We start from the raw sequence: 7,337 nt of genomic DNA on the forward strand, positions 1-7,337 counted from the left end.
TGTCCCAATAGTAGCACCTTACATAAAAATAAAAAGGTCATCAAGAGAAGAAAAGGACATTAATAAAATGCTATTAACCACAATTAAAGATCTTATTTGCTAAAACCTGGAAGCAACCCAGGTGCCCAACAACAGATGAGTGGCTGAGAAAGCTGTGGTATATATACACAATGGAATACTATGCAGCTATCAAGAACAATGAACCCACCTTCTCTGACCCATCTTGGACAGAGCTAGAAGGAATTATGTTAAGTGAACTAAGTCATAAAGATGAGTATGGGATGATCCCACTCATCAACAGAAGTTGAGGAAGAAGATCTGAAAGGGAAACTAAAATCAGGACCTGATCAAATTGTAAGTAGGGCACCAAAGTAAAAACCCTGTGGTGAGGGGTAGACATGCAGCTTCCTGGGACAGTGGGGGGTGGGAATGGGTGGGAGGGATGGGTCACAGTCTTTTGGTGGTGGGAATGGTGTTTATGTACACTCCTAGCAAAATGTAGACATATAAATCAGTAGTTAATCAATATGAGAGGGGGAAATCAATTGTATGTCTCAAAGTTTTTCAAAACACAAACTGAATCTTTTTAATATATAGGCTGTGTATTTGATATGCGGACTCTCTCAAAAGCCTAGACCTAGTAGATTAGAAGCATCCAATAGCACAGCTATATACAAGATACTGGTTACTGTACAGCAAACCCTAACAAAAGGACTTTTCAAAGTTAACCCAATTACAAAATAATGTGATGATAACATTATCGATTGTCTTTTTGAACCCTAAGACAGCAGGAACCTCACATCTCCACTATAGAGCCCCTACTTCCCCCAGTCCTGGAACCCTTGGATAGGGCCCACTTTCCCGTATGCATCTCCCAATCCATACCAAATAATATTGCATCTGCCGATCACAACCTAACCAACGCAACGATTCCCATCTCAACATGCTTCACTTCAGACTATGTCCAGAGACTTCACGTGTGGAATGACAACCCTTCAGCTTCATTACTCGGGTGAGACCTTTCCTTTTATAGTACACTCTAATTTCATCTCAGGTGGTTCACTTTCTAACAAAGTCCCATAACCTAGATATACACCAGTTTCTGTGAGAGAGAGCTTATTTGCACACGTATCCATAAACTGCTACAAAATATATACCTGAAAGCAGAAGTACACTAGAGTTTGCAGTGAGTATCCCCCTAACACTTCCTCTCCACTATTCCAAGCTTTGGGCCCATGATTGCTCAACAATTTGTTTGGCTTCGTATGTTAACTCTCTTTTCAATCACCAGGTTCCAGATGCCACCAGGATGCTGGCCAGGCTTCCCTGGATTGAAGATCCCACCAATATGTCCTGGAGCTCAGCTTCCCCAGAGACCCACCCTACTAGGGAAAGAGAGAGGCAGACTGGGAGTATGGACCGACCGGTCAACGCCCATGTTCAGCGGAGAAGCAATTACAGAAGCCAGACCTTCCACCTTCTGCAACCCACAATGACCCTGGGTCCATGCTCCCAGAGGGATAGAGAATGGGAAAGCTATCAGGGGAGGGGGTGGGTTATGGAGATTGGGTGGTGGGAATTGTGTGGAGTTATACCCCTCCTACCTTATGGTTTTGTTAATTTATCCTTTCTTAAATAAAATAAAAAAAAAGAAAAAAAGGAAAAAAAATAAATCTTATTTGAATACTAAACCAATTTTTCCCACAAATATCTTTTTCAATTCCCCTGTGTGTGGATCCAGATTTATATATTGCTTTCCATTGTTATTTCTGCTTAATGTTCTTCAGTCTATCCTTTAGTCTTTCTAGCAGTTATTTTTTTTTATTTATAAAAAGGAAACACTGACAAAACCATAGAATAAGAGGGGTACAACTCCACATAATCCCCACCACCAGAATTCCATATCCCATCCCCTCCCTTGATAGCTTTCCTATTCTTAAACCTTCAGGGAGTATGGACCCAAGGTCATTGTGGGTTGCAGAAGGTGGAAGGTCTGGCTTCTTTGATTGCTTCCCCACTGAACATGGGCATTGACAGGTTGATCTTTTATTACCTTAACTTTGTTTGTTTACCAGAGCAAAACTCAACTCTGGCTTATAGTAGTGCCTATAGTAAGCCTGGAACCTAGAAGCCTAGGGCATGACTGTATTTTGCATAACCATGATGCATTCTCCTTGGCCTGATCTTGACATTTTTTGAAGTACACTTCACTTCCTGACATTATTTTGTAGAATATCCTTTAGTTTTGTTGGTGCCATGTTTTTTTTTTCCCCTCCTCCCTTACCTTCTTGTACTTCTTTTCCTTTTCCTTTTTCTTCTCCTTTTCCTCCTCCTTCCCCTTTTCCTTCCTCTTTCTCCTCCTCCTCATCTTTTTCTTATTATTATGTAGTCATCTCGGTGACTTTACCTTTACAAAAGAATGTTTTCCAGATAATGACAGCGACACAGAGAGAGATAGAGATACGAAATCAATAAAGCACCTTCCAGTATGGGAGAGGTTGGGTTGAAATCTGGGTTGTGTGCGAATCAAACACCCACTACTCACTCCAACCCACTGTGCCAGATGTATTGTGCTGCTGCACATTTGGCCCCTGTCTTGTCATGATTTAAAGGAAGTTATATATTTTTTCACAACCATCACATACATAGTATTTTTTCAGTATATCATTTCAGCAAATTCATAGTAACTGTATGTCTGATTAATTGTGATTTATTTATTGTTTTTAAATTTTTATTTATAAAAAGGAAATATTAACAAAACCATAGGATAAGAGGGGTTTCAGCTTCGAACAAGTCTCAAAATTAGAACTCTGTATCCCATCCCCTCCCCTGATAGCTTTCCTATTCTTTAGCCCTCTGTGAGTATGGACACAAGGTCATTGTGGGATGCAGAAGGTGGAAGGTCTCGCTTCTGTAATTGCTTCTCCTCTGAACATGGGCATACACAGGTCTAACCATACTCCCAGCCTGTCTCTCTCTTTCCTTAGTGGGGAAGAGCTCTGGGGAAGCAGAGCTCCAGGACACATTGGTGGGTTGTCTGTCCACTGAAGTCTGGTTGGCATCCTGCTAGCATATGGAACCTGTTGGCTGAAAAGAGAGTTAACATACAAAGCCAAATAAATTGTTAACCAATCATAGACATAAGGGCTGGAATAGTGCAGGTGAAGTGTTGGGGGGTTCCTCCATTTTGCAGATAGCTTTTAGGTATAATTTAGTTAAATTCCAAAGGGCCTGTGGCTATACTAGTTTTTTTTGGTTGTTGTTGTTGTTTGTTTGTTTTTTTCCTTTTTCTTTTTGCCCCTGAGCCTGAAATCTGATATGCCAGTGGGTTCAAGTTACTGTCTGGGGAGATGATGTCATAGATAGAAAATGGACCAGAAAGCTGTATCAGGGAAGAGAGTAGCTCCTTAATATGGGAAAGGGGTATAAATATTGTTGACTATAAACTCCATCGATTTGATGTAATCTGGGGCCCATAATTAGCTTAGGAGCCTGTGTGACCTCTGCATCCCTCTAGATTTGAGCTCACATCTGTGGTCATGAGTAGGAACATTCCATGCTTCACCAATATCAACCCATCTTCTTCAGGTGTAGCACAGAATATGTTGTCCATCCTTCTTTCAGAATATGGAACATTCTCTAACATTGTTGATCCAAGTTGATGGCAAGGTCATATGGGGACCCACAAAGGGGTCTGTTTTGTTGTTCCTGATAGAAATGACCAGTAACAATGGACAGAGGAATTTATTTGAGTTCTAGTCCCATCAATTCTGTTTGGAAATCACAGGACTCCACGATTAGGGCCCCAGATGATGGAATGGCCTGATAGTGATTAAAGGGTCATCGTTAAAGTATGCCAGTCTCTTTCCCTTATTCAGCATTTGGAGTCCTTGCTTTGATAAGGTTAGTTTTGGAGTGAGTGCGGGAACTGTAATAGGAAGTAGGTGAGGAGGGTATCTAAGTCTAAGTGGACACTGTTTCATTATGAACTTGATACTGATTCACGTTAGACTATTGTGTATTTTTGCTTTCAGGTATATATTTTGCCCTAATTTATGGATCCATGTGAACATATGCTCTATCTTACGGGACCTGGTTTATATCTAGGTTTTGGGACTTTGTTAGGAAGTGAACCTCCTGGAATGGAATTAGAGAGTACCATGAAAGGAAAAGTCTCACCCAAGTAATGAGGGTGAAGGGTTGGCATTCCATGCCTGACATCTCTGGACACAGTCTGAAGTGAATCATGCTGAAGTGGTACTTGTTGCATTGGTTAGGTTGGGATCAGTGGATGCAATATCATTTCATATGACTTGAGAGAAGCATGCAGGAAAATGAGCCCCACCCCAGAGGTTCCAGGACAGGGGTAAATATAGTCTCTATACAGGAAGCAGGAGGTTCCTGCTGTCTTAGGGTTTAAGAAGACAATAGTTAGTTATTACTATAATTACATTGTTTGGCAATTGGGTTAACTTTGAAAAATCCCTTTGTTAGGATTTGCTGTATCATACACATCATCACCATATTATATATCCTTTGAAATTATTTGCACATATTTATACCATGGGTTGTTTCTGTTCTCCATGGACTGAGCTTCTAAGAGAGTCAATATACGAAAGACTCAGCCTATGTATGGAAAAGAGTCAGTCTGTGCATTAAAAAGATTGAGACATTTAATCAGTTTTTCCCCTCTCATATTACTTAAATAGTGATTTATATAACTACAAATTAATCGGAGTATACATGAACACCATTCCCGCCACCAAAAGACTGTGTCCCATCCCTTTCCCCCACCCCCACTCCATGAATCTGAACATCCACTCTCATCCTCAACCCAAGGTTTTTACTTTGGTGCCCTACTCCAAATTTAGTCAGATCCTGCTTTGAGTTTCCCTTTCTGTTCTTCTTTCTCAACTTCTGTTTATGAGTGGGATCATCCCATACTGGTCTTTATCTTTCTGACTTAGCTCACTTAACATAATTCCTTCTAACTCCATCCAAGTGGGTCAGAGAAAGTGGGTTCATTGTTCTTAATAGTTGTGTAGTATTCCATTGTGTATATATGCCACAGCTTTCTCAGAACTCATCTGTTTTTGGACACCTGGGCTGCTTCCAAGTTTTAGCTATTATGAATTGTGCTGCTATGAACGTAGGTGTTATGGAGTCTTTGGGGTATAATCCAAAAGAGGAATTACTGGGTCATCTGGAAGGTCCATGTCTAGCCTTGTGAGAGTTCTCCAGACTGCTCTCCACAGAGGATGGACCAATTTACATTACCACCAGCACTGCAGAAGGGTTCCTCTGTCACCACCGCTTCTCCAACATTTGTTGCTGCTGTCCTTTTTGATGTTTGCCATTCTCACAGGAGTGAGGTGGTATCTCAGTGTTGTCTTTATTTGCATCTCTCTGACAATCAGCAACCTGGAGCAGTTTTTCATATGTTTGTTAGCCTTTTGGATCGCCTCTGAAGTGAATGTCTTGTTCATATCCTCTGCTCATTTTTGGATGGGGTCATTTGCTTTTTTGGTGCTAAGTTTGATGAGCTCTTTGTATATTTTGGTGATTAGTCTCTTGCCTGATGTATGGCATGTGAAGACCTTCTCCCATTCTGTGAGGGGTCTCTTTGTGTGACAGTTTCTTTGGCTGTTCAGAAGCTTTTCAATTTGATGTAGTCCCATTGGTTTATTTATGCTTTAGTCTTCCTTGCAATTGGGTTTGTTTCATCAAAGATGCCCTTGAGGTTTAGGTGGGAAAGTGTTCCACCAATGTTACATCTAAGTATTTAATAGTTTCTGGTCTATTATCCATGTCCTTTATCATTTGGAACACATTTGAAATTGATTTTCTTTCTGGTGAGATAAGATGGTTCAGTTTCATTCTTCTGCATGTTTCAGCCCAGTTTTCCCAGCGCCATTTATTGAAGAGAACCTCCTTCCTCCATTTAATACTTTGGGTCCCCTTATTAAAGATTAGATATCCATAGGTATCAGGGTTTAGGTCTGGGCTTTCAATTCTGTTCCACTGGTCTGTATGCTTATTTCTGTTCCAGTACCAGGCTATTTTGATGATTATGGCCTTATAAAATAGTTTGAGATCTGGGAGTGTGATGCCTCCATTTCTGTTTCTTTTCCTCAAGATTGTTTTTGGAAATTCTAGGTGTTTTCTGGTTACAGGTATATGATTGTAATTTTTATTCTATTCCCTTAAAGAAGCTTGGTGGAACATTGATGGGTATCTCATTAAATTTGTATATGGCTCTGGGGAGAATATTCATTTTGATGATATTTATTCTTCCAATCCATGAGCATAGGATGTCTTTCCATTTCTTGGTATCAGTTTCTATTTCCTTGAATAGTGACTCATAGTGTTCAGTATACAAGTCTTTCACTTCTTTGGTCAGGTTTATTCCTAGGTATTTTATTAATTTTGCTGCAACAGTTAATGGGAGTGATATCTGGATGTCTTCTTCTTCAGATTTAGTGTTTGCATAAAGAAGTACCACTGATTTTTGTATATTGATTTTGTAGCCTGATACCTTGCTATATTGCCTAATAACTTCCAGTAGTTTTCTGATGGATTCTTTAGGTTTTTCTGTGTATACTATCATATCATCTGCAAATAGTAAGAGCTTGACTTCTTCCCTTCCACTCTGTATTCCTTTAATTTCTTTCTCTTGCCTGATTGCTATGCAAAGAACTTCTATCACTTTATTGAAGATTAATGGTGATAATGGACAGCCCTGTCTAGACCTGATCTGAGGGGAATGCTTTCAGCTTCTGTCCATTGAGTATGATGTTGGCTGTAGGTTTGCTATATATGGACTCCACTATCTTGAGGAATTTCCCATCTATTCCCATTTTTTGTAGTGTTTTGAGCATGAATGGGTGTTGGATTTTGTCAAAGGCTTTCTCTGCATCTATTGAGATAATCATGTGGTTTTTGGTTTTGCTTTTATTGATGTGGTGACATTGATTGACTTACATATGTTGAACCAGCCTTGCACTCCTGGGATAAATCCCATTTGGTCATAATGAACAGTCTTTTTGATATACTGCTATATCCAGTTGGACAGGATCTTGTTTAATATTTTGGCATTTATGTTCAACAGAGATATTGGTCTGTAGTTTTCTTTTTTGTTTTGTCCCTATCTCCTTTTGGTATCAGTATGATGTTGGCTTCATAGAATGTGGAAGGGAGTGTTGCTGTTTCTTTGATCTTGTGAAAAAGCTTTAGAAGTATGGGTATTAACTGTTTAGTGAAGGCTTTGTAGAATTCGTTTGTGAAGCCATCTGGTCTATGACTTTTGTTGTTGGGGAGATTCTTAACTGTTTCGATTT

This window comes from Erinaceus europaeus, chromosome 7 (genome assembly GCF_950295315.1).
Source record: "Erinaceus europaeus chromosome 7, mEriEur2.1, whole genome shotgun sequence".
NCBI classification, from domain to species: Eukaryota; Metazoa; Chordata; class Mammalia; order Eulipotyphla; family Erinaceidae; genus Erinaceus; species Erinaceus europaeus.